This window comes from Ammospiza nelsoni, chromosome 1, assembly GCF_027579445.1.
Source record: "Ammospiza nelsoni isolate bAmmNel1 chromosome 1, bAmmNel1.pri, whole genome shotgun sequence".
NCBI classification, from domain to species: Eukaryota; Metazoa; Chordata; class Aves; order Passeriformes; family Passerellidae; genus Ammospiza; species Ammospiza nelsoni.
Window position 1 is genome coordinate 46961986 of NC_080633.1, and position 24332 is coordinate 46986317.

At 36.2% G+C, this 24332-nt stretch overlaps 1 protein-coding gene across 1 annotated transcript in view; it reads left to right on the forward strand.

The window, feature by feature from the left end:
* The window catches only part of BBS9 (Bardet-Biedl syndrome 9), a 286159-nt gene that overhangs the window by 231744 nt on the left and 30083 nt on the right, over window positions 1–24332 (forward strand). The window lies entirely within an intron of this gene.

Below are 24332 nucleotides of genomic sequence, written 5' to 3' on the forward strand. Positions count from 1 at the left end.
AAGCCAGATGTTTTGGGGAAACAGTTTGGTTTCAGGGTTTTGAGCTGTGTGTCATGCTTTTCATTATAAGATTTCCTATTCCCAGTATCTGTATTTTTTATGTCTTCTGATAAGGCTTCCAAAAATTCTTGCAGATCGCTCATTCCCCACATAAATGAGTTGAATGAAAATTGTGAGGAATAAAATGTGTGTGGTTCAAATGCGTGCTGCAAGAGTTAGTATGTTTTCAAGCCTAATGTGAGTTTTGGGGTTTTATTCAGGAAGAGCGAAGTTACTTTTAAGAACTTTTGCAAATCTTGTTCAGCTCAAATCCCAGAAAGTGAGCTTGTGACGTTTCAATGTTGGAAATATGTCCTGTACCAAATCCTACTCCATGTGATTGAATGATGTAAGTCTTCTCATTCTTTGTCCCATTTTTACGTTGTTTTCATTCTGTCTCTAAAAAATTCCATGAACTCCAGTTCGGTTCTGTTTCCTTTCATATATATCATCCTCACCTCACTGGCAGTGTTTAATGGCTTGGGTTTTGTTCCTCTGTTGAAATCTCTCTTGCATTTCTAATATTTTATTTGTCTAGGCTGAATGTTGGCCCTCATTGAAATTCGATTTGCAAGCATATTTCTGTGTGGAAGTTTATCCTGGCATATTAATTTAATTATATGTGCATCACAAGAAGGTTGATCATTCATCTTTGGCACAGTATTCTCCCAAACTGGATTCCCTTAGAATAAGTTTTGTAATATCAGTGACAACTGTTGCTTGAATTGTTTAAGATTTTTAGTTTGTGTATGGCATTTAATTAATTTTTATCTTTACTTTCACTGATTAAATGGGACTTGCTAAGGAGTTTGGAGGTCAAAATTATAACCGTAGAAGAAATCACGGACACACAGAATGTAATTTTGGTTTAGGAAGTAGTCTTATTGGTTGTAGATAATGACTGTCTAAAGGTCAAGAAAAAGTAAAAATGGAAGAACAGGCATGGATGTGGGAAGTGTGTGCACAGTTGTGCACAGCAAATTTTTAAGAAGCATCTTAGGTACATTCAGACTGTGGCTTGACCCTTGAGATAACCTGAAATGCCATATTTAATCTGGCCTAGGTTAATAAAGCAGCTGTGAATGATGCATTTTTACAAATAATTTACTGAGAGAAGAACAGTTGTATTTCTGAACAGTTTTATTAACTGTTATGTAGAAGTTTGGTACTAGGCAAGGAGAGAAGGAAAAAAAAGTCCAAAAGGTAGAATAAGGAAGTCATTTGAAATTTGTGTAGCTACAGTCTTTTATCCACAAGCTGCAGTTTTCTGAGATCTTTGAGACTTGAAATTGTCTCAGGATTAGTTGAACAAGAGGAAGAAAGTATTGAAGAAAGGGACAAACGCGATATGCATTTTGCACATAGAGAGTCCTGAATTGCACTAAACTTCATCTGTCTCTAAAATATGTGAAATAACCATTTAGTGATTTAGTGGTCAATGCCACTTCAGATTATGGATCCTGACAGAAAAATATTGTTTTCCTTGGGTGAGAGGTTTTTCTCTGTGCTGAATTAGACAATATATGTGCACCAGCACAGATGTAAATAATTATATAGGATACAAAGAGAAGACTACTGTCAACATGCCTAATATTTCCTAGAGGGTAGCTTCAGTAGCTTGTGAGGAATTTTTAAATTTAGAATGTTTTCTTTTTTACTCATCAGCTGCCAATTTGATACTTAGAGCATAGAAAAATGCTGTGTACACGTGTTTATGCTTTATCACATGTATGGAATGAAAAAATATTTTAAATAGTATAAAGACTGGAGAAGAAACAGGGAAAATATATTTTTTTTCAATTCTTGGAGTATATGCTAAGCATAATTAATGAAATTAATGGACTAGATAAGTAAGTTGTCTTCAAAATAAATATGAGAAGGATGCAGAGGGATGTTTCCTAGGATTTAGGATTAAAAATCTGAATAAGTACGTTTAGTAGAAAAATATATTTTAAAAGATAAATCTTTTAATATTTCATCAAAAGAATTTATCATAGCAAATAATAAATCTTAGTGGCCATTTAAAAAAGCAACATATTAATTTGCATGCCTTTTCCTCTACTTCTAGGTGTGCTTTGAGCAAAATGTTCTCAAATCAATGTCATAAATACTGCATTAAAAATTCTGAATATACTCATGTGCGTTCATGCTTTGATGTGCAGATACCTTACATTTTTGGTGCAATAATCAAAGGTTAAAAAAAAGTATTGAAATACTTGAATACTGACATGGAACCTGAAGTCTGTTGATGTAAATGGTGGAATTTACGTCATTTGGATGTTAACATTGAGATTGGAGGGTTAATTATCTTCTTTTTTTATGAGTGCAAATGAGTGGAGCATTTCCAGCACCTGTTAGCCCCAAATTAAGCCTTTTAATTTTACTTAATTTGAGCAGTCCATGTATTTTTATTGAGGTCTCTATTGTTTTCCGAAATTGTATAGATCAATATTGTTTCTATGATACCTCTGAAAAAAGGCTGCTCTTTGGACATGTTGCAAATGAAATTAATGAACACAGAAGATGATCTTCAAGTTTTTTTTCTTTTTTATATCCTTCTCTCCCTCCAAGTCTGAAAATTAAATATTTAGTATTCAGATTTTCTTGCTTGTATCCATTGCAAAATATTTGATTGCAGATAGACTACTTTCTGTGATGAAAATTTCTCCTATTTTCAGTGGATTTTTTAAAATTTGGATAAAATTTTGTTCCAAGTCTGAAATTAGTAAATGGAAAGTAAGATTGAACAATATTGTTTCTCTAGTTAATATAATATTTATTGCATGCATGTATATAGCCCAGTGTTACATATTGAATGTTTCTATTACAGGTAGAAATCTAGAGAGCAAATATATCAATCTATAACATCAATTTTACTCCAAGTATCTCTCATCAAATTTGACCCTTTGCACCATGTATGCCTGTTGATTTAAAATGTTTTAAAATGAACAAAATCCAGTATCCATGGTTGCCTCTTAAATAGAGTCTGAGAAAGAACATAACCCATAAATGGTTTTCTGTATTCTACAATCACACCTACTATTACAGCTCTGAACCTCAATCAAGGGCTTGTTTCTGTTCTACAGGCTCTGGCTGGAGCAGGTGCAAATGGAAAGCAGATTTCTGACTGCTGAGCCCAGCAGCTAACAACTTCCTGTTGTAGTTGCTCGTGCATTCCCTGTAGGGCCTCTGGTTCCTTAAATGCAGTAGAGGTGCAGCTGGATAAGGACAGTTACCAAGGTGATTGAAGGGAATTCCATGTACTGAGGTTCCTAACTGGTACCCAGGAGTACCAAGCTGGTGCCTGGCACTTTCTGACCGGTTACCATGCTCTGTACACAACTGGCATGATTTCTAGGGCCAAACGTAAATGTCATGTGCTGCATTGACACAGTCAATGTACAGACACCATACCAGATCATACTTTATACACAATCATATCATTAGCTTCACTGAAAGCAAAGGTGATGTGCAGGCACAAACTTCTCCCCTTCTTAAGCTGCTTTCTGTGCGTAAATGATTTTGTATCTTCAGGTCTTCACTATGCAACAGCTTTTTATTTCCTTTGGACCTTCATATTTAGGCTTAGTCTAGTTGCTTCTGGTCAAATCTTGAATGTTCCAAAACACAGCAAAATCTGAGACTGTATTTACTATTTTGATTAGATTATCAAGTTAGTTGTGGTAAAATATTCAGCACTTTTGAGTGGAGTTGAGCCTGCAGTATAATATAGGATTCTGGTTTTGGATCTGTAATCTCACTTATGAGGTTCAGAAATGTTCATATGGCATATGAATGGGAATGGCATATATGAACAGGTTACCTGTAAATATCTGGATACAAAGCCAAAGGTGATTTACAATCAAAAGATAATATAAATTAAATACAAGTTAATATGTTTCAAAAATAATTATATGTTACTGTGCTATTTCGTGGTCTTCATTAAAATGCAGAGAAAAGGGAGTTGCAACCCTTTGATTAATGTGCTTTTCACCAGGATATCAATAAAACCCCAATGCCAGCCTTGTCTGTGAATAAAATACCTATAAACACAGTATATAACAAGTTTTTACATAGTTGACCTTTTGAACAATTCCATATGTTTTTCATTTATGTGGAATTGTTCTCTCTTACTAGACTCCATTCAAAAAAATTTGTTTTAGACTTGGTTTAAATAGAACAGACACCTTAAATATCTTAACAAGCATAGCTGACCCTTTGGTGGAATTCTTAAAAAAAGGATTGTCTGCAGCTGCCGTGCCCATGGTGTGCTTATATCTGGGTTGTGGAATGAATAAGGTAGAGCAATCCTTGGAAGAGTTTGTACACGTGGAGTGTAAAAACTACACACAGGGGGAAATATTGGTACCAGTCAGAGAAGTGTATGTGGTACATAAAATTTCCCAGCAGTTGTGCTGCAGTGCACTCACATGCAGAAAATATTGGTTAGCTGGTAATAGGAAGCCATTGTTTTCTTTACAGATCAGAAACATTAACTCCTGGCACGTCATATGAACACGTGCATAATGTAATAACTTAAACACGTGTCACTGTTGTAAGGCAGGTGTGAAACAAGGATATTCAAGCTGAAAGATCCTGCAGCTAGCTTTGGAGTCGAGAGAAAAGCCAGGAGGATGCGTGGTCTGTAAATAGACAATATAAATATTTTAGGAAGTTACTTTCATACTGTTGTGTGAAAAATTTGCATCTTCTATCTATACATATCTAGACGTAAAAGTAATTCTTAATCTAATTCTATCAGTTCATTTTTTTCTTTCTCTTATTTTCTTCCTTCTGTTCTTTGGGGAAAAAAATCAAGGAACCTTTTAATGATTTTATTTTATTGCTCTTCTTGTTTTTCTTTAGCTATAAAAGTACTTTCAGTTTTTCAATACCTCTGTAGTGAAAAAAGAGAACTTTGCATCCTTGGACTTAAAAGAAATTGTTTTTTACCATTTTTGAGACAGAGAATTCATATTTCATATTGTGAAACCAGATTAATCTCTATTATATTAAATGGGAAAAATATAAAAATAGTTGTGTAATAATATAATTTCAATTTTAATTAATTTTTGTTTTATTTTGTATCGTATTACTTTGGTAGCTTTCAGTATTATGTCATTAGTCTGTTCTAGCTACTCAAAGCAGCAGCTCTTAGTCTGATGACAATCTGTTCTCTAAATAGTAATTTCAAAATGTATGTTCATTTCCTTTTTGTAATGAGACAAACTTTCTTTGGCTCATAAACCCCAAAGCAGCTTTAATACAGAAGTAAAACTGAGGAGTGATTTAGCCATATTATGATCTTGATTTTGGATTTAGTTCCCTCCTTGTTGCTAGGAGCTTTCAGAACAACAGATGTTTTAAATGTACAAAATGAGATTTTTTTTTAAGTACCAAGCAAATCCAATGGATAAATCACAGATTCAGAGTTCTGTAAACCGTCTCTGTACTACAGAAAAGTAACATTCACAATTATTGAGGTATAAAATATGTCTAAAGTTGCTTTAAAATTTCCTGTATCAGATATTTGTCTGTTTTTAAATCCTTAATTTGTGGATTAGGATAATTTGCAGAAGCTACCCAATGTTTTCCTGAATGGTCTGAGTCCCCAATTTTTTTTTAACTTAGTAAAATTGACGTAAGTGTAAAGTCACAGCTGATATTTTCAAACTTTGTGTAGGAATTATTTCCTACACAAAATCCTGAAGAGTTGGAAGGAAAAGAACATTTTAATTGGTCTTTGAAACTCAAATATTTCTCATTCTCGGTGAAAATTTATATAATACAATTTAAAAAAAAAAGGCACCCCCCAAATGAATCTTCTGTGTGTCAGTGAGAAAGAACAAAAGAATGAACTGTTTCCAGATTGTAAAATAGGGGGTTTGAAGTCCAGGGTCTTCTTTGCTCCCTCCGTACCTGTTCATGGGTTGGCACTGGAATGGCTCTGCAGCATGTTCCTGCTCTCCTCAGCTGTTAGCAGCAGTAGGGGGAAGTGAAAAGGCTCAGCCCTCCTGAACCATCCCCTCTGTCTTCAGACAGGCTCCTATTGTGGCCGTAGCTTCTGCGAGTGGCGTGCGAAGCCTTGATGTGAAGCAAAGAAAGTTCACTGCTGACTACAAGAGCCTTTGGATCGGGCCCTGGGCTTTTAAGTCTGTAACTATCATGGAAAATAAATACTTGAAGGAGCAAGCTCCAGGGTCTCCTAAAAGTAGCTTAAATAGCTCAGAGAGGAGCAGTATAATAACTCCAGCTTTCATATAGTAGGTTCTCACTAGTTTTACATCCCTGGGATACTGCTGGGACTCCCAAATCACTGGTCAACAGTGTAATGATACATGGCAAATTACCTAGGTAATGGCAGTCGGATAAATCACCTCCAGCCAATGCTGGTTAGTCAAGCGAGGGGTGTGCTATGTATTAACTGGAACCAATTCCCCAAAGACAAAATCAAAGGGAAAATGGACTTGAGAAATTTTTTTCAACCCAGTATGATGATTAGTGGTCATTAGTGAAGATGATTTATTTTTCCTTATGGAAAGGCTAGTGAGTGATTTAGGAAAGCAAATGTGAATGTGTAAGTTTTTACAGACATTGCTGGAAGGGATCAGAGATTTCACAGCGAGCTGTTCACCTTTATGACCAAATTTCTGTTTATATTCTTCAAATAAGGCAAAACAACATGATGGAAAAATTTCAGGAAGTTCTTGATTGCACCCAAGGTTACAAACTAGACAGGATGACTTTGCATTATCATTTTCATGAGAAAGAAGGAAACAAGGAGCTCCTACTCACAAACCTGCTAAATGTTTTGTGTGGGGTGAAATAAAGTTGAAGATCAAAGTGCTGTCAACTTGATAGGAATTGAAGGTGCTGAATGTGTCATAGGATCTTAACACAGGAAAGTACTGTGAGTTATCCTAGCCAGAGCACAAACTGTTTCTGGAACCAAACCAGATAATCAACTAAAGTCACAGAAAAGTGTTATATTTTTTCATATCTCTATTCAGAAATGTAGGACTTGTAAATCACATCTGATGCTCACAGTTAGCTGTGGAATAGTGAATGTAGCTTAGGCTGATGCCAATTACAATAATAACTTGGATCATAGAATGTTTCAAGATATTTTTCTGACAGTAATGAATCATGTATTAGTAAATTGAGCAACTAAAGGAAGGTATTCATGAAAGGTAGGTGCACTGATGAGCATTAAGTACATCCTCTGTTGGACAGTACGTGAGTTCACGGTGGTATTTTTGGAACTTCCTTCGTGGAGCATTGTTGAGTGCTAGAATTATCACCTCTTTATGAAGGCAGAGTCAGGAGAAAAGAACTTACCTACTTCTGTTACAGAGTTGAAATTGTAAGTGCATTATTTTCAGTTTGGGCATGTGAACACAAGTCTAGAGGCTCCCATCGTGTTTTACTGATTGTATTGCTGGTTTTCTGCTGCTGTGATGTTAGTGTATGTGAAGGTGTCTATGGAAAATTTGAAATATTTCAAGTTGAATAATTAAGATGATGACTCAGAATCATTTGCATGTGGGATGCCATCTGAGGCTTGCAATGATTTTTATGCAACATTCAAAGCTCTCTGAGTTAGAACTGCTGCTTATATTTTTCTCTAATGAGCTTGCTTTCCTAATGTGACCTGCCCACTTCTGGCTTCCCTGTAATGTTTCTGACAAAGTAAAAATCCAAGACAATTATTGTTTTAATGCTGTGGTCTGCACTCCTGACTAATCTTTTTTTTCTGGTAACTTGGATATAATGTGGCAAGAGAGAAGCAGATATGATTCATCACCTACTGTAAAATGCAGCCAAAGACTACATTAATTCTAAAAATGAGTAGAGGTTGTATGACAGAAGGGAAGACTGAGGCAGTCATGGAGGATTTGTCCTAGCAGCGAATACAAAGAACCTGACCTGCTTGATTAAAAGAGCATACCTTTTCAGTAGCTTTTCAGAGAAGAGTAATCCCATTGATGAATCCTAATCTTTGCATAGTTTTCAGTATTTAAATTATAGACAGCCTAATGTATCTGGAAATTCTGTTAAATTCTTCCTCTGTGACAGTGAATTCCATAGGCAGTTACATTAATGACATAAGAGGAAGTGAGCATCAGTGTTCATAGTAATGAATTTCAACTTGTTTTAAGTACTGTCCAAGTGCTGCAGGGGCTTAGGCAGATTTTTATTAAGGATGTGGCTAGAATACAAAGAGGAGTAGTAGCAATTGAATCTTGTTTCCATCTTAGCTGATGTTTTGAAAGGTTTTAAGTGGTACTTTATTTTTTTCTGGGATTTCAGCTTGTTATTAACAGCCAAAGCTAGATTGAAAGTCTGTTCTTTAAACATCTGTAGTTTCTTTCTATACTGAAAAAATAGAGGGGCTGAGGCTCTCTCTTCAGAGAGGAATTTCTTGTGCTTGCAGAAACCCCTGAGTCTTACCCATTTTTCAGACTTTTTGTAGCTGAACTAATTGTCTTACAGAGGTGATTCTTCTCTTTCCCAAGGCGTACACAGGGATGATTTTTCTGTCCCTAGGAATTTCTTCCCTCATGGTGCTATTTCTAGTTTCAGCCAGTTCTCACTCATCTGAGAGTGACTTGTGTAGCTTCCTGGCTGACTCTTCTCCTCCCTCCTCCTTTGAAGATGCTCTTTTAGCAAAAATGCCCAGAAAGCTCATGACTTTATGGATAATGCCTCTGACCTTGCTTTGAGTCACTGATGGAATCAAAGGCTCTCTCAGCATCATAATTTTTCCCCCATAGGTTATTTTCTTGCTAGTATCTGATCAAGAGAACCACCCAAATGCTTCTATAAAAAAAGAAAAAGCAATTATTTTCAATTGAATAAGGAGATCAGAGGATTATTTTGTTGTTTGGCCTTACAACAGGTTGTACCAAAAAGGAGAAAGTGACTCATCAATCAAGAGGGCAGTCTAGTGTTTCAAACTGGCCAAGAAATCAGTTTGTTTTTTTTTTAATTTGGAGGCTTACACCATTCTTAAGTGAATAGTGACTGAGTCAAGTACAAAAAAGAAGGTCATGTTTTCTTTGTGCAAAAATTTTAATATGGCTGACCAAGAAGGTTGAAGCTATGCTCCCAAAAAGAACTGGATCAACTAGCAGTTGTAGTCCTGGGCTATGTCTGCCCGAGTTTGCCACAGGAACAAAATGTCAGTTCTTTCATAACCTTAACTTTTCCAAGATGGCTCATATATCCCAATTTAACTGTTTCCTTGTATATAACTGAAAACAAAAGTTGTTCTTTCAGTGCATCTCCTAGTTTATTTCATGGACTCCATTTTTTGTAGTTAATGAGAACATACTTTCTACTGTTGTGAAGATATTTCTTGTAAACAAAGAAAACAAATGGAACTTCATGGAGTCTGGATTATCTAATCAGAAGTGCACTTAAAGTCAAGTCAGGAGGGATTAAGATTCCTGATGTAACCATTAAATTGGATAGCCTTCCAAGGGCTCAAAGAAATTGGGGGTTGGGAATAGAAGGCTCTTGTTGAAAACTACATACTATATGTTATGTTACACTTTGGAGTTCCTAGCAAACTGAAAGTTGACCTTTAAATGGGACACTTACTGCAATTCTGTTTAGCTGCTTTGTTTGCATGGTGCTGATACCATAGTTTTGCTGAGAAAGAAGATTTGCAAGTCATTCAAACTGAAAAGAAATAATGATCTAAATAGTAAACTTTTTTTGACAAAATCTCTGACTAGACAGATGCACAACTTGTTATAATGCAACCTGCATTTAGATACCATGAGAGACTCTTGTCTGTGTATTAGAGGTATAAAGCCTAAATCTGCTGAACCAAGTGGTGCTGCTGCTAGTGTGGCAGTCTTAATAACCAAGCTGGGCTGGAAAGAAACTAAGAACTGCATGTACCTAATTCCTATGGCAATGATTTTCTTAATTCCTATGGCAATATTTAGCAAAATTGAAGGAATATTCTAAAATAATTAATTTTCCAAATGATAGATCATATTTTGGAGTATAAATTATGATGTATAGCTCAGTAGCAAGATAAGATAAACTCCTTAAAGAAGCTTTGGCTTCTGTGTCTTAGGTCTCCTTTTTTACCATTTGTAATTGGGGAGTTTTGAAGAATAAAACAGAAGAGATGACATGAGAACGTAGTTCTGCACTATAACCACCCAAAAAGAAGGGGTATCAAAGTTGGGGTTTTGCAGCCTAGAATGGGGGAACAAGTAGGTAAGCAAAAAACTGCTGAAAGAGTGGTAGCGAGTCATGCTCAGCCTGGAGACCAGTCACAAGTGAGATTTTCTGTGACTTAATGCTATAGAACATCTCTATCATCTGTCAGGAGGAGGAGAAGAGTGTACTCTCATCGGGTGTGCACTGCATGGAATTGGGTTGAGCAGCTGAGGCCCTCAAGGTCAGGGCTGCCATTCGGGATGGTCTGGCAGGCTGGAGGAAAAGGCCAATAGGAACGTTAGTAAATTCAGCAAGGATACTGTGAAGTGCGCAGCTGGAAGAATTAACCCCTTGCAGTGATAGTCAGGAGGGGCTGGCTGGGAGCAGTGGGTGAGAAGGGCCTGCAGAGGTTGGACAGGTTGTGGAGCAGAGTCCCCAGCATGTCCTGGCAGAGATGGAGAACAGCAACAAGCCCCTGATGGGCAGGAGTGCAGCACATAGGTTGAGAGACCATATTTTTCCCCTTCCTCTTGGCACCTGTTGGATACACTTGGCCACATGTAGGTACTGCATCCAGTCTGGGATTTCTGGGAAGAGAGAGATACCAAGGAAATGGAGCAAGTTCAGGTGGCCAGGCTGGAGCTGCCCACCAAGGGCAGAAATTGGGGGTCAGGACTGGTTCACCTGTGCAAAATCCAGGTATGCCTGCTTAATGAAATGCCTTCAGTAGACTCTATAGTGCTATTTGTTCTTTTCAGTTTACTTTTAGATGGCTTTACTTTCAAAGTAACATTAATGAGAAAAATAAAATTGAATTGTGCCTGTGGGTGTGTTTTGATAATTGATATTTATTCACTCACCTAAGCAGAGGCATGACCATAGCTCTCTTAAGACAGATGAATGTGTTTGTACCATTAACTATGCTGATAATTTTGAACTGATATTTTTTCAGTCTCTTCTGTTAAAATTGTTTCATTTTAAATAAAGTATCGATGAGAGGGAAAGACCACAATGAAGGTTTGTGCCATTGAGTTCTTTTAGGAAATAGAAATTTTTGACTTCTCATCTCCAGTGAATTTTAATTATCAAAAATGTTGCATAGAGCCAAGGAGCCAATATATTGATAGGCAGAGAATGTCCAGGTAGCTGGAGAAATAATGGAATTCAGCTCTTGACCTTAAGGCTTTCCTTTTTGAAGTGTATCTTCTTCCTGGAGGCATTTTTGTAATCCTTGTTTTTTGAACTGGTAAAATTTATATTTTCAAGTTTAAAAAGTCTATTGAGAACTTCTTGATGACTTCTAATCTTAATTTGATCTGTAACATAATATTTCTGATTTTTCAATGCCACTTTTTTTCATGTTGTGTTTATCTTTTCTGCTTCTCTGGTCATTTTTATTTCCAAGTAGTTTTACAAAAACATATCTAAAATCTGGATTTAGAATTATTAGAAGTGAAACTTTATTCTGCAAGACTAATAGCTAGTGTAAGGTGGAGTACTGTTCTTGCTAACTATAGAACATTTGTTAACAATGTTTATTATCATAATGCTAAAAGTATGTTATTACAAACTTTGTATGAATAATATTTTTGTGCAAGTCACAGCACACAACAAGGTGTGCATTATTAAACAGTGTGTCTTTGGCTGAGTGACCTAAGTGACTTGAAAAGTAGAATTTCTGTATATATCCACACAATTGTATTCATAGCATTAAAATTTTCCAAAACGAATTTCTTTTGAATGGTGGGAGAGGTTAAAAAAGGAAAAATGATTCTGTATGATCTTGTGATGGAAAGAACTTTGAGCTAATGACTGGATTGTAATTTATAACCTCTTCCCATTTTATTTTTTCAAGGTGGCTGTATATTTTAAGTATATTGTACTTCAAGATGGAAACAATACTTCTTTGTGATTTTAAAGGAACTTCACTGATTTGTTGAAAAACATCAGTGCTACACATCCTGTCTATTTGCAACTCATACAGTTCCACAAAGGTTAAAAAAACCCTGAATTTCTGATTGTTATTTCATTTCATATGAAATTGTTATTTCATGATGTAGTAGCTAATATGTACATTCTGCACTATGATTAATTTGTCTTTCAGCATCAGGTATGCTAAGAAAAAAAAAAACGAAATAACCAGATCAGCAGCTTTTCACAATTACGGTGTCAAAGTCAGATATGTGATCAGTGCTTGCTACTTAGGCTGTAGACTGTGCAGGAAAGTAGGATTGGGTGAAACATCATCCTGCTCTAAGATGTCTTACTAAAGAAATGGATTACTCTGTGGTTGTGAATTCCTTTCTCTATAATCTGTCAAAGGAGAGTCTTATATTCTATTGGAGTAGATGCCTAATTTTTGCATGATTACCATTAGGTAAGCTGAATCCTACTCTCCCTCCTCCTCCCTCTGCCTCCCCATTCCTCTGTATAATGAAGTAAATTGCTAGATAAAACTAAAGCAGGTAACAAATGAAACATTAACATTATTAGTGGCTTTGCATTATAGCATTCTCATGCTTTGAAAGAAATAGGGCCTTTACTAGAACCCCAGAAACTCCTTCCATGTGAAAATCAGTGTTGCTCTACTGAAGTCAATGGACTTTTGCTGATTTTATGTGAGCTGAAGATCTGGCCTGTCTTCTGGAGCTAGTGTGGAGGACCTTTCATGTTTACTTTTACTTTGTTAGGGTCTTCAAAATACAGTACACTGCCATATATTTGTGCCAGTCACTTTTTAAAATTGGCATTTATTACCTACTCATGTAGCATGTAAAGATTTGGTAATTGATTGTTTTACCCAGAAGTGACCAAAGGAAAATAAAAAGCAGTTTTTGCTATCTGAGTGTTGGCAGGAAACCAAAATGTTAAGCTCTAGTATACACCTGAAATAAAACTTGACATAAAACAATGAAATGTATAGAGAGATTTTAATACTGGATTTGCATAACAGAGGGCAAAGTTCTGCTTTCTGTTGAATGGGATTCAATTCCCTGATAACATTGATGTGAAAGGGGAATTTGGCCTCCGTCTTCTTTGGCCACCTTGTCTTACTTATCGATAAGCTAATGGTTGTCTTGGTCCACTGTGATGGTGTGGACTTCAGGTTTGAGACTGAAATAGAGCTACTTTCCTGAGTATCAAGCAATGTAGTAGGTAGGTGCTGTTTAGTCAACCCATGTTCACTAGCATCAGAAAATAGGATGGATTACACTGAAATGAAACCATCAGGTTTTTAAAGAGTGGTTCCTTTTTTGGTTTCAAGAAAAAGTTTCAACCACTGGATAAAATTATGAGCCAATTATGTATAACTTCTTTACCACTAGAATAAAGGAAGCCATAATTCTGTGGATTTATGTTTTATTGAGTTCATCTGTTTTCATTTATAAATAGAATGTAAGAGAAAAAGAAATCTGTGCTGGTGGACAGTGAAATAATGCAGCTTTTATACACTTGCAGTGAAATGGTTTCTTTTCTTACAGGTTGAAAAAAGACTCAGAAAAGGCAAATCTACTTTAAGAATGCCAGTCTTGAATAATGTAGTTGTTAATGTTGATCTTGAATATTATAGTTAATAATCAGCCTGCTCATTTTTAACAGCATATTCAGACTCCTCCTGGAAAGAGAAAATGAGAAAGTCTGGGAGGAAGACAATTACGTTAACAATTCTACAGAGGAGGACTTAGTCTAAGTCTATAAAATCCCATATTTGCGGCAGAGTTTTTTTTAAATTGCTTCACTTCAGAAATTCCTATGGATTTAATTTAATGATTTAGAATGTTTAAACTTGTCCTTTTGTGTGGAGCCTTTTAAAATTAAGTACAACTTAAACCCAAAAAACCATGGAGACATGAGGTATGTAGTTCATAGGAAAATGCATAAGCTGGGATAATAAAGCAAGAAATCAAAAAAATTTCAAGGTTAAAATTCTGCTGTTGCCTCTAGCTTGGATGATTGCTGTCTGGAAAAGAAAACTATGTTTTTATTTTAGATAGATAGACTTGTTCATATTAACTTCTTGAGAATGATAAATATATGTACTGTTAAATCTTGCTTGTATTTGCTACTCAACAGTAATCTTATGTTACTTCAAAGTCTTGAAGTTAATCCCTGGAATAAATCATAATTAGGAGGGCAAGTGGTACAAACAGGAATGAAGTATTTAGTATACCTGTCACTAATGAAGAATTAATTTCTCTGAAGTATATTAATCTAAGTATTAACATATAGCTTGCTAATTGAATTTATGGTATATGGAGTACAGGATGAATATATTCTAAAGTGTCCTCATAGATCCCTTTAGTAGTAATTAGGACTGTAAAGACAGCCTTGTGGTATTTTCATTACATCATTAAAATGAAATGATTAGTTAAGTAGTCTTGTACCAGAGCCATACTAAAGGGGTAGTGTTAGCTTAAAAAAGGGAGTTTTTCTACTTCAAAGACGTAGTAAATCCATGATCAAAATAGTGTGCGTGTAGAGATGCAAGTACATTAATTATAGAGAATCTGGAAAAACCAATTACCGATACCAGACATCAAAAGTAAATTAACATTAATTTCAAAATAAGGTATACACAGTCTGTAACACACACCCCTTGAAAATTCCCAAAACATCCTTCTTGATAGACGCAGATTTCAGTACATTTCAGTGAAGTTAGAATATTTAGGTAGTTGCTGAAAACTGCTGTAGTATTTACAAATGTTTTTTATGAGAGTGTCTGAGCTTCAGTGGGCATCTCAAAGACAAAAAGCATCTTCCAGTGCTGGGCTGTAAAGCTGTCTGTGGTTAATTGCAGTCTAAACTATGGACATCATTTACTTGACACCAGGTGCTTCATTTTGTAGTTGAGTGAATGTCAAGCATCCAATTTTACTTTTTTGTGCATGTAAGATAATTATAAATCTCTTGATTTTGCCTTAAAATCTTACATCTTAGAGCAGTTCTTCAACAGTGTTTTTCTGATCCAAATCAAAAACTTAAATCCTAATCTTGATTTTGGTGGGGTTTTTGTTTTGATTTTTTTGTTTGGTTTTGTTTGCTTGTTTGTTTCTTTGTTTTTTGTGGTACTGCTATTATATTGCAATGTAAGACTTAATTTAGCATAAGAAGAACTAAAACTTCATGGAGTCAGCTGGGACGTGAGAGGTGAAAGTTGTTTCCTGCCAAGATACAGAGATATTTTGCCACTTAACGTTAACTCTTAGCAAAACATGGGTGGACTCAGGAGTCTTGCTGACTATTGTCTACATGCTTCCATGTCTAAGGAAGTGAATGAACGTGCCTTCAGCACAGGAAGCTTTACTCCAGCATTGCTGGCACCAGCAGTGGCAATGTGGTGGCACAAGCCAGCAGACCCAAAGAGCCCTGAGAGCCAGGAGCAGGCTTGTAGCTTGTCTTTGGGAGCCACATCTTCACAGAGGTGCCCATTAAAGTTCCCAATAAGCCTTCCCTCTCTCTGTGGAAATATATGGAAGACAAACAAACCAGATCTGTGGAGAATTGTAGACACACAGTTATGAAAACTGAGCCTCAGAAAGAGCAAAGACTGAGCTAAGATGAGGCTGAATCTGGGGTGAAAGGCAAAAAATAGCATTTGTGAGAATTTGCTTCAAAGAAACATGCAACTTTCTCTTAGTTTTCTCTTTGTAGTAGAAATACCCTAAGGATGCTGTATTTTGGCTTCCTGCTCAGGCCAAAAAGAAGGAATGTTACTTGGGCAAAACTCCCAAAAGATGTGTCCAATAAAAATTTATTACTTTCTTCGATTTCCTTTCACTGACTTAACAGAGATTTAGGTGACCTGACGTACATGAGCAGTATAGATCTCTTTGCTTCTCTGTAGTGTTCAAAATCATTCTTCTAATATCTGTCATAAATTACATGTATCTGTTCTAAACCCAAAAGTTTGACAGCAAAAGCCTACTCAGAGTTAGGGCTATTTCTCTTTTTTCTTTACCTTATGATTGGACGTAAGGAAATATAGGAGTCATTATACAGAACATCTGAGAGCTCCTTTGCAAAGGTGAGCCATCTGTTTACTACAGAAAATAATTTTTAATGATTGTTTTTCAGCACCAGAGCACCAATGAACCACTTTTAAAAGGTCAGAATGACTGCCTATATTTCGCTGTCATGGGAAATTCATCAGGCAATAATTTAACCTGTATGCCCCTACATACACATATGCAAGTTCCATATTGTATTACACATCTGTCATATACTTTGTATTTCCCCAAACAGTCTTTTTGACTCATAAACTGTGTTTTCTTTAAAACTGTAGCCTGTATAATTCTCTGTGGAGACAGAGCAAAGGAAAAGGATTGCAGAGAATTGTTTCCAGAGTGCTAGTGTATAGAGGGATGATTAGGAAAGTGAGAGTGGATTTATTTAAGATTGAGAAGTAAAGCATGTAAACCAAAACTGGATGGATGCCCTTGTGACGGGTCTCTTTTTGGAATTAGGATGATGGTAGAGTGTGCCACCAGGGTGCTAAAAATATACAAGCTGTAACAAATGTTATTTAATGCATTTGTCTTCAAACTTTTTTGCTTGATCACTTTAACTTCCCTGAATGAACCCAGATGCATGAGGCTAATCCAGCCAGTGGATCACTGCCTCACTTCTGTGGCAGTAATGTGAGGTTTCTTTGGGGCTTAGCTTCATCGTGTGAACAGAATAGGAAGATTTTGTTGAAAAGAGCCCACAGCATTTTTCTCCTGAAGTGGAAGTGGCATGTGGAGAGAGTTACACTACTCCCACAGCCATTGTGTTACACTCACTACTCTTAAATATACCTGGCATTCCATAGCACTGTGTAGATTGACTGCCTCAGGCTTCTCCAGTCTCAGCATCATTCTCACTGTGAGGCATTGTGAGACTCCTGTGAGAAAGTTTGGTCTCTTACTAAATGCAGCGTTGTTCATGAGAAGCCATCCTAGGAAACTTTCCAGGAAACATAAAATGTAAAATGGTGTCATTTTTTTTCAAATACCACTGAATCAATAATCAGTGCTGTAAGAGAATGAGGCTGCTCTAATGTGAGTATACACCTTTAAAGGAGGCATAACTGATTTAATTGAATAACTTTTTATTGTGCTCTCCCATTTTTAGTTGGTGAAAAAATAGTTCTACAAAAATATTTATGATTTACTGCTATAAGTTTTAAAGAAGAACCAATAAGAACCAATGTTGGAGATCAAAGATGAAAATAATAGTTGATGTTTTTTCAGTTTGACGTGCCAGATCAAATATATAATAACAATTTACTTAAATAATTTTTTCTTAAAAATGTTTTTTCTTCATTATAATTTTTTATTCCTAATTTAGGATAGTCAAAATTCTATAAAAGCGTAAACTCCTTAATAGAGTTTTTGGGAGATGAAAAATTGGAATATAGGAAATAAACAATAGATATATTAAGAGACCATATATTTGTCGTGGGTTTTTTTGTTGTTTGTTTGGTTTGGGGTTTTTTTTGTTAACGTCCTACTTATTCTGCTGGTTTTTAAAAATCGGTTCTAAAATCTTAAAAAGTTTGTATTCAAGTCTATTTATCAAACTCTGGGTTTTAGTTACAAATTTTACTTGAATAATATGGAGGAGAAGTGACATCAGCCTGAGACCCGACTTGCTTCGGAATTTGCAGTTTACTCTTTTCTTTGTGCATGTAATGGAAAACCTGAAGCAGACTACAGAACTAAGTAATTTTGCAGTGCCCAGACAACATGATCTTATCAGAATGTGATTATCCATACTGTCAAGATTACAGATATCAACAGTAGATGTATTTTCCCATGAAAGACTGGAAGGGGCACAGTATTCACAAAAGTATCTTTGGTATTTTCAAGATGGCTGGAGTTAATTTCAAACAAACCAACTAAGTTCACATTATATTTAATAATATTGATATTTTCTTTTGTTGATGTTTGCGGACAGTAATAATTCCAAAGAAAATAAATTACATGTCCTAAACAAGCATCAGAAAAGCACTTAAAAAATCCCTGTCTTTCCAAATACTGGATAAATGCTGGATACATTTAGTTGCTTTCAGTTTTTCTCCCACTGTTTCTAAAGTGAGGAAACTCATGAGGAAACTGAGTAAACTTTATTTGGGATATATCGTTGTCTGATTCTTGGAGAGGTTTTGGTCATTTTAAGATTTAATTAAAACATCTGAATCTGCAGGAATTTTTTCTGTAGTATTCATGTAGTTGTTATAGAAATTAATCCATTTGAAAAGAGTTCTTTCCTAGTTCTGCAGCAGCCTTTGCTACATAGGGGGAAAACTTCAGTGTTCTCCCCTGCAAGCCACAATAGCTCAATTTATTAGTATGCACTATATGCATTAGGTTTCCATTTAATATTTCTCCCTTGTCCTTTATGTCCCTCTCCATTTTCTGTGCATAATGTACATTCTTGTCAAAGTACAGGAAGAACCAATTATTGTTATAGTATTTCAGTTAGGTGACATTGTATATCGAGCTATATTAGGCTTTTAGGAAATACCACAGATAGATGGCTGATGGCTTGCCTACTCTGACATTTTATTCTTCCAGGTTATAGACAGCCAGGCCATGTTTGCTTATGCCTGTGATCTTTGGGAAGCTTGTGTCTTTAGCCCATCTATGACTAGTGATCTTCACAGGTATTGCAGAGAAATGTTTAATGCAGAATTTTAAGATTCCTGTGTCTGTGTTCTCTGTTGAAATAGTAAAATATCAGTAAACTTGTATAAGGACTTAGCCACAGAGATACTTATGGAGTAACAGGATTAGTGCAAACTCTTTTGATTTGTAAATTATGTCACTGTTTCCAAAAGAGCTGCAAAACTGTAATAAAAATGTGTGTTTTCAAGGCCTTTAGTTGACAATTTATTACAAATTAAAGATGCCTATTTTTGAATTTTATCGTCTGTCCTAAGTGATGATTAATACAATTTCCTTAAAAATTTTTATCTGTAAACCTCAGATTTTTGTCAGTTTTACCTTTTATGTCCTTTCTGTCATTCCCTTGACGGTTACAGTCTTGTCCTTGTCATGGCTTCCTCTCCCTTATCTGTCCTGTCTAAAAATTATACAGATTTCTTTTTTAATTTTTTTCTCTGTCTCTCTGATGATCTCTGTTATTCTGCCTCTTACCACATCACATTTAGTCTCTCTAAAATCTAATTTATAAACCAAGATATTATCCTCCAATAAAGTGTGCTTTATTCACAAGATGTTTTAATCTTATTATATTTTTATAAGTATATGTTCTCTGAAGTCTATACAGATAACCCTTTTTAAACTTCTAAATATAGGACAACGGTAACACAGAACATTTAATCCAGGGTACAAGTAATCTAGCAACAAAAATGCCTGTGTTACGAGGTTTGAGTTCAAATGTTCAAGGGTAGAATTGGCTGTAATGGTATATCTGTGAAAAAAATAAGCCTGTGGTGAAGTTGGAACCACAGTGCCAAAGCACAACATATAATTGGGCCTAATTTTTTCCATATGTATCAACAAAAACAGTCTTTGCTTCCATGAGAGATGAAAGCTTCCCTTTCTGTCATATTTTTATTTTGTATATAATTCCTAACTCTTTATAATTTCATAGGTTTTTAAAAAAAACATGCCTAGATTTAGGGAAAGATGAGCTGTCACCCTGGATTTGAGTTTATATTTCTAATAGAAAAGCCTTTTTTGGTGGGGAAGGAAAAACATGGCTATTTCCCCTCCCCTGCCAAAGGGCTACTATGTTAAAATCCTTGTACAGTGCCTGTGAGCTATCCAAGTTGGCGTGGAACAATCCATTTGTGAATTGATTTAAATACCTCATTTAAAATAAATAATCTAGTGGAATTAGTGTCATAAATCTTCATAGAATAAGCTTACTATTTATATAAGATCGAAGAAGTGTTAAATACATTTCTGTTCTGTCAACAATGTATGGCGGTGTTTCTCCCTCCGTTCACTTTTATGCCAAGTCCCAAATAAAGGATGCATATTTTTTTTATGCATTTGTTCAGTTGTTTAATGTGGTATCTTTCCAAATAATCATTCTTCCTGCTGTCTATAAGTTCAACTAACACATATATGAATTCTGTAGAAGACTGATGGTCTAAATTACATTTCCCCTATATTATGGTGTATTATTTTGCATCCAATACATTCACTGTTATCGGGATTGTTGAGATATTCTCTGCACTGTATTTTACCTCCTCTTGGAAGTTACACGCCCAGGCATGCAGACGTTGTTGTGCTTTCTGCTTCAGTGTAGGGCCAATCAAAACTGCCAAGCAGAGTGTCCCAAAAACCTCCTTGCAGGTGACATTGATGCAATGGCTGGTGGATCCAAGTGCTTTGCTACACATATGAGCAATCTCTTGCCACACCAGTCTGCTTTCCCTGTTTGTGTAGTGGCAGCCACTGAGACTCCCAAGTGTTTGACTGTGTTCAGAACGTGGTTGGTAAGGGCTCTGCACGCTGCTTAAACAGCCTTTTTGTGTGTCTCCTAAGGAGGAAAAAAAGAAGTTAGACTTCATGGAAATGTCTCACAGGATGCCAGCGGTACCTTGCTGGTTTACTAATTCACCTCACTTCAACTCCAGTTACATCTAGAATTTGTTTTGTAATTTATCCCTTCCTTAACTGATTCCATGGAATTGAAGGGATTATTTTTCTCTCTGCCTTTACATCTATACAGAGTTTAAAACATTTTACTCTAGACATGGTTGTTTTGCCAGGAGCAGAGCTGAAAGTTGCTCTGGCAGTGGAAGGAGACAACACTGAAGCGAGCTTTGAGTTCCCCATATTGCTGGCTGTGCAGAACTTGGATGTGGATGTGAGCTAAGGCCATCTTCAGAGTTGTTTCTGATGGGCTCTTATGTGTCCTATAAAGATAATGTACATAGAGCAGCATGCCTTTCCCAAATTACCTTATACATTCATTTTCTGTTAGGGAAAAAAAGAAAAAGCATGCACTGAAGAAAGAGGAAGAAGCAGTTTTCTTCTTCTGATGAAGCCAGATAACATCTAGTTAAAATCAAGGAAGTCATATCTTGGTTACAATACCTGATTTCCATGGATCCCCATGGAATTATTTTTGTAGAAGCTGCCTTACACATCTTTGCTACTGGTTTAAGGGACTCCAGGAAAAGCAGCCAGGTCAGAAGAATGAAGCAAAGAAAGTTTTCCTGCCTTGTTCTCATTTCAGGTCAGCCAGAAAAATATTCTCTTGGACCATAGGTGACCTCAAATGCCAGGGCCCTTCTGTAGTAGCAGAAATCCTTTCAGGTTTCTTCCAAAGGATTTCTTTGAGTCTTAATGCAGATCAGGCACCTTAGAAACAGGAGCTGCTACTTATGGTGTTTGCAGCCTCCAGGTGCAAGCCTTTTTTCTTCAGTAGTCTGTTCCATTCACTTGATTGTTTTCAAGTCTTGGACTGGTTCTGTTTTCCTTTGTTGCATCCATTCTCCACATGCTCCATGCAGACCTCTGAAATCCCCAGGCAATGGAGCCTCATCTTCAAGTACAGGGCTGTCAGAAGTCTGGCCTGTATACCCACTTCAGACTTGGATTAAACCCACCACTGAGCTGCTTATAGCACTTCTAAAAACCCCCCTGCTAGTCTGGGACCCCTTCTGACAACCAATAACCATTTTCCTTCCACTCATTTATGTCAAATGAACTGGGCTGCAAAGTAGGTACATCTCTTCTCTTGTTTCCTCTATTAACAGCCACTGGTTTTATTTGCTTACATTAATTACTGTCTCCTCTCTGAATCACACATTTTCATCCTCTCATTGCATTGCTTTCAAACTGTCCTTTCAGACTTTCAGTTGTACTTGTGCTTTTCCTGTAGCAGTTCCTCTCTAGCTGCTCCTAACTTGTCTTCTAATCTTGGCAGTGTGTTTTTATTGCAGTCTCCAAGTCTCCTCTTCATAAACTCCAGCATTTTGGATTCGTTTTACCTTCTCAAACAGGATTTCTTAAGCCAAAATTTTAGGAATGTAATTCTGGCCCTACTCAATTCAACTGGCTGAGGATTTTGCCATCTGTCTGTGTTGTTTTTTTTCCCATGTGTTTGGGTACTATTTGCATACATAATTGTTACATATTGATCTGTCTCGTAAAAAGAAAAAAAAGCTGAACTCCGTCCAGTCTCTGTATAGTCAGATGATTGATATATGACCAGTATAAACTAACAAAAAGAACATTCTCCAATGCGCATATTGCTTTGATTACTGAGGTTTTTAGAACATCCAAATGCTGTACAAAATGAATAACAAACATCAGATGTTTGAAAAGTTAACTCAATAGAAGTCAAGGACATAATGCTTAGTAGCAACTTGCTACAAAGGGTTCATATTTTTCTATTAATGGAAAATGACACAAAGATGCCCTTAGGCCAGCTCAGTATTTGTATTAGTAAGTGACCAAAACTGTGTGTCAAGGCACTCACACACATACTAATCACTTGCATTTGTAACTGCTTCCTCTGTCATCCTGGCAAAATATCAGTATTAGGAAATTGTGACTAATGGTAAGAAAAAAGAACATTGAAACACTTATCTTAATAGGCACTTTATCAGAGCAATCTTTATAGGTGTCAAAGAAAAAATAAAATACAGTTTGATTAACCCAAATAAGATAGAGTGTGAATGAAGCAGGCAGTTCCTTTGAAATCTAAGTGAGAGTGACCAAAACAGCTCCTACAGTTTGCTTTTATTACTTATTAGTTTTTATTGTGTTTGTTAGGAACATGAACAGTGTGTGTACTCATTCCTTTAACACAGAATCAGTTTTGTGCACGTATAGGCATGAAAGAAAGGCAAGTCTACAGTGTTCATCTGTTTTGGTTTTTGGAAGTTTTTTCTCCTTTTCAAATCTAATATTTCTGGATAAAATTTGCATCCTTTGTTCCCTTGTTTAAAAATAGGGGGTGTTTTTGTTTTGAATAATTAGTTGTGGCGTCTGATTGTATAAGAATTGCTCTATTGTTTGGACAGTATGACAGCCTCTTGTGTTTTAAGGATTTTTTTCAGGCAAATGGCTTTTGAGAATGGCAGCATTTCAAGATTATGAAACTGCCGCTGATGGTAATGGTTCTGTGATAATTAAACTGTCCACAGTCTCCTTTTTTTTTGTGGAACTGAGACAAGGGTAGTTGTGATTTCATCAAAGGCTTTGTTTGAGCTCTGGCAGCTGGCATGGCAGAGCCCTCAGCTAGCAGACTGAGTACCATCCTGAAGAGTTTTCACTATACATTTCCTTCATCAGCTGTATATTCATCACATTTCATCTTTGCCCATCTTGTAAGGAGACTAGTCAACTTCTTGGTGTTCTCTGTTGACAGAATGGCCAATTTGTTCTCTTAGTAGTAATGTATTAAAATTGGTTTTGAGGGGCTTCTTAAGCTGATGGTAAGTTGGAGTTTTGTTCTTTGCATGACAGTTGTGTAAGAAAGCACAGTAACCTAAACTGCCCTTAAATTAAAAATAAATTAAAAAACACATTGCATCCTTGCATTAAAAATAAAAAAGGCTTTCTTATGCTTTAAAGAAATGTGCATCCTATTCTCTGAAGAGATCTGCAATAGCCTGTGTGTCTGTCTTTACACAATTGTGTCATTCTCCTTAATGCTTTAGGACTGGTCAAGAGTTTACACTTAAGGGCAAACATAGGTTCTTGTAGCTGGAGCAATGCTGAGAGATTTTCACAACTGCTTTTCTGTGAGTGATTGTGCCATGTAGGCAAGAGATTATGTACTGTTTTCTGGAAAAGCATTCCTGTAAATCGAGTTTCTAGGGATTCATGGGAGCAGTGCTATATAGCCTGGCATATGAACTTTGTTCAGATCAGTGGTGGCATAATGTTGTTGAGGCAGTACATTTATTTACTGCTCAGTTGGTACCCTCACATTAAATGCATTGGATTTCTGGGCATTGAGAACCTCATGGGATCAAGTCCCTTTACTGAAGATATTGCTCAGCTCTTATTCTGTCCCTTTTTATATGGTTTTTCTTCAGCACTGTCTGATTAACACAGTCTAATTAAATCTAAATGTAAGGTGGAGAGCCAACAGATAGAAGGTGAAATTAAATTTAAAACTTACTTGTGGTGTGATGC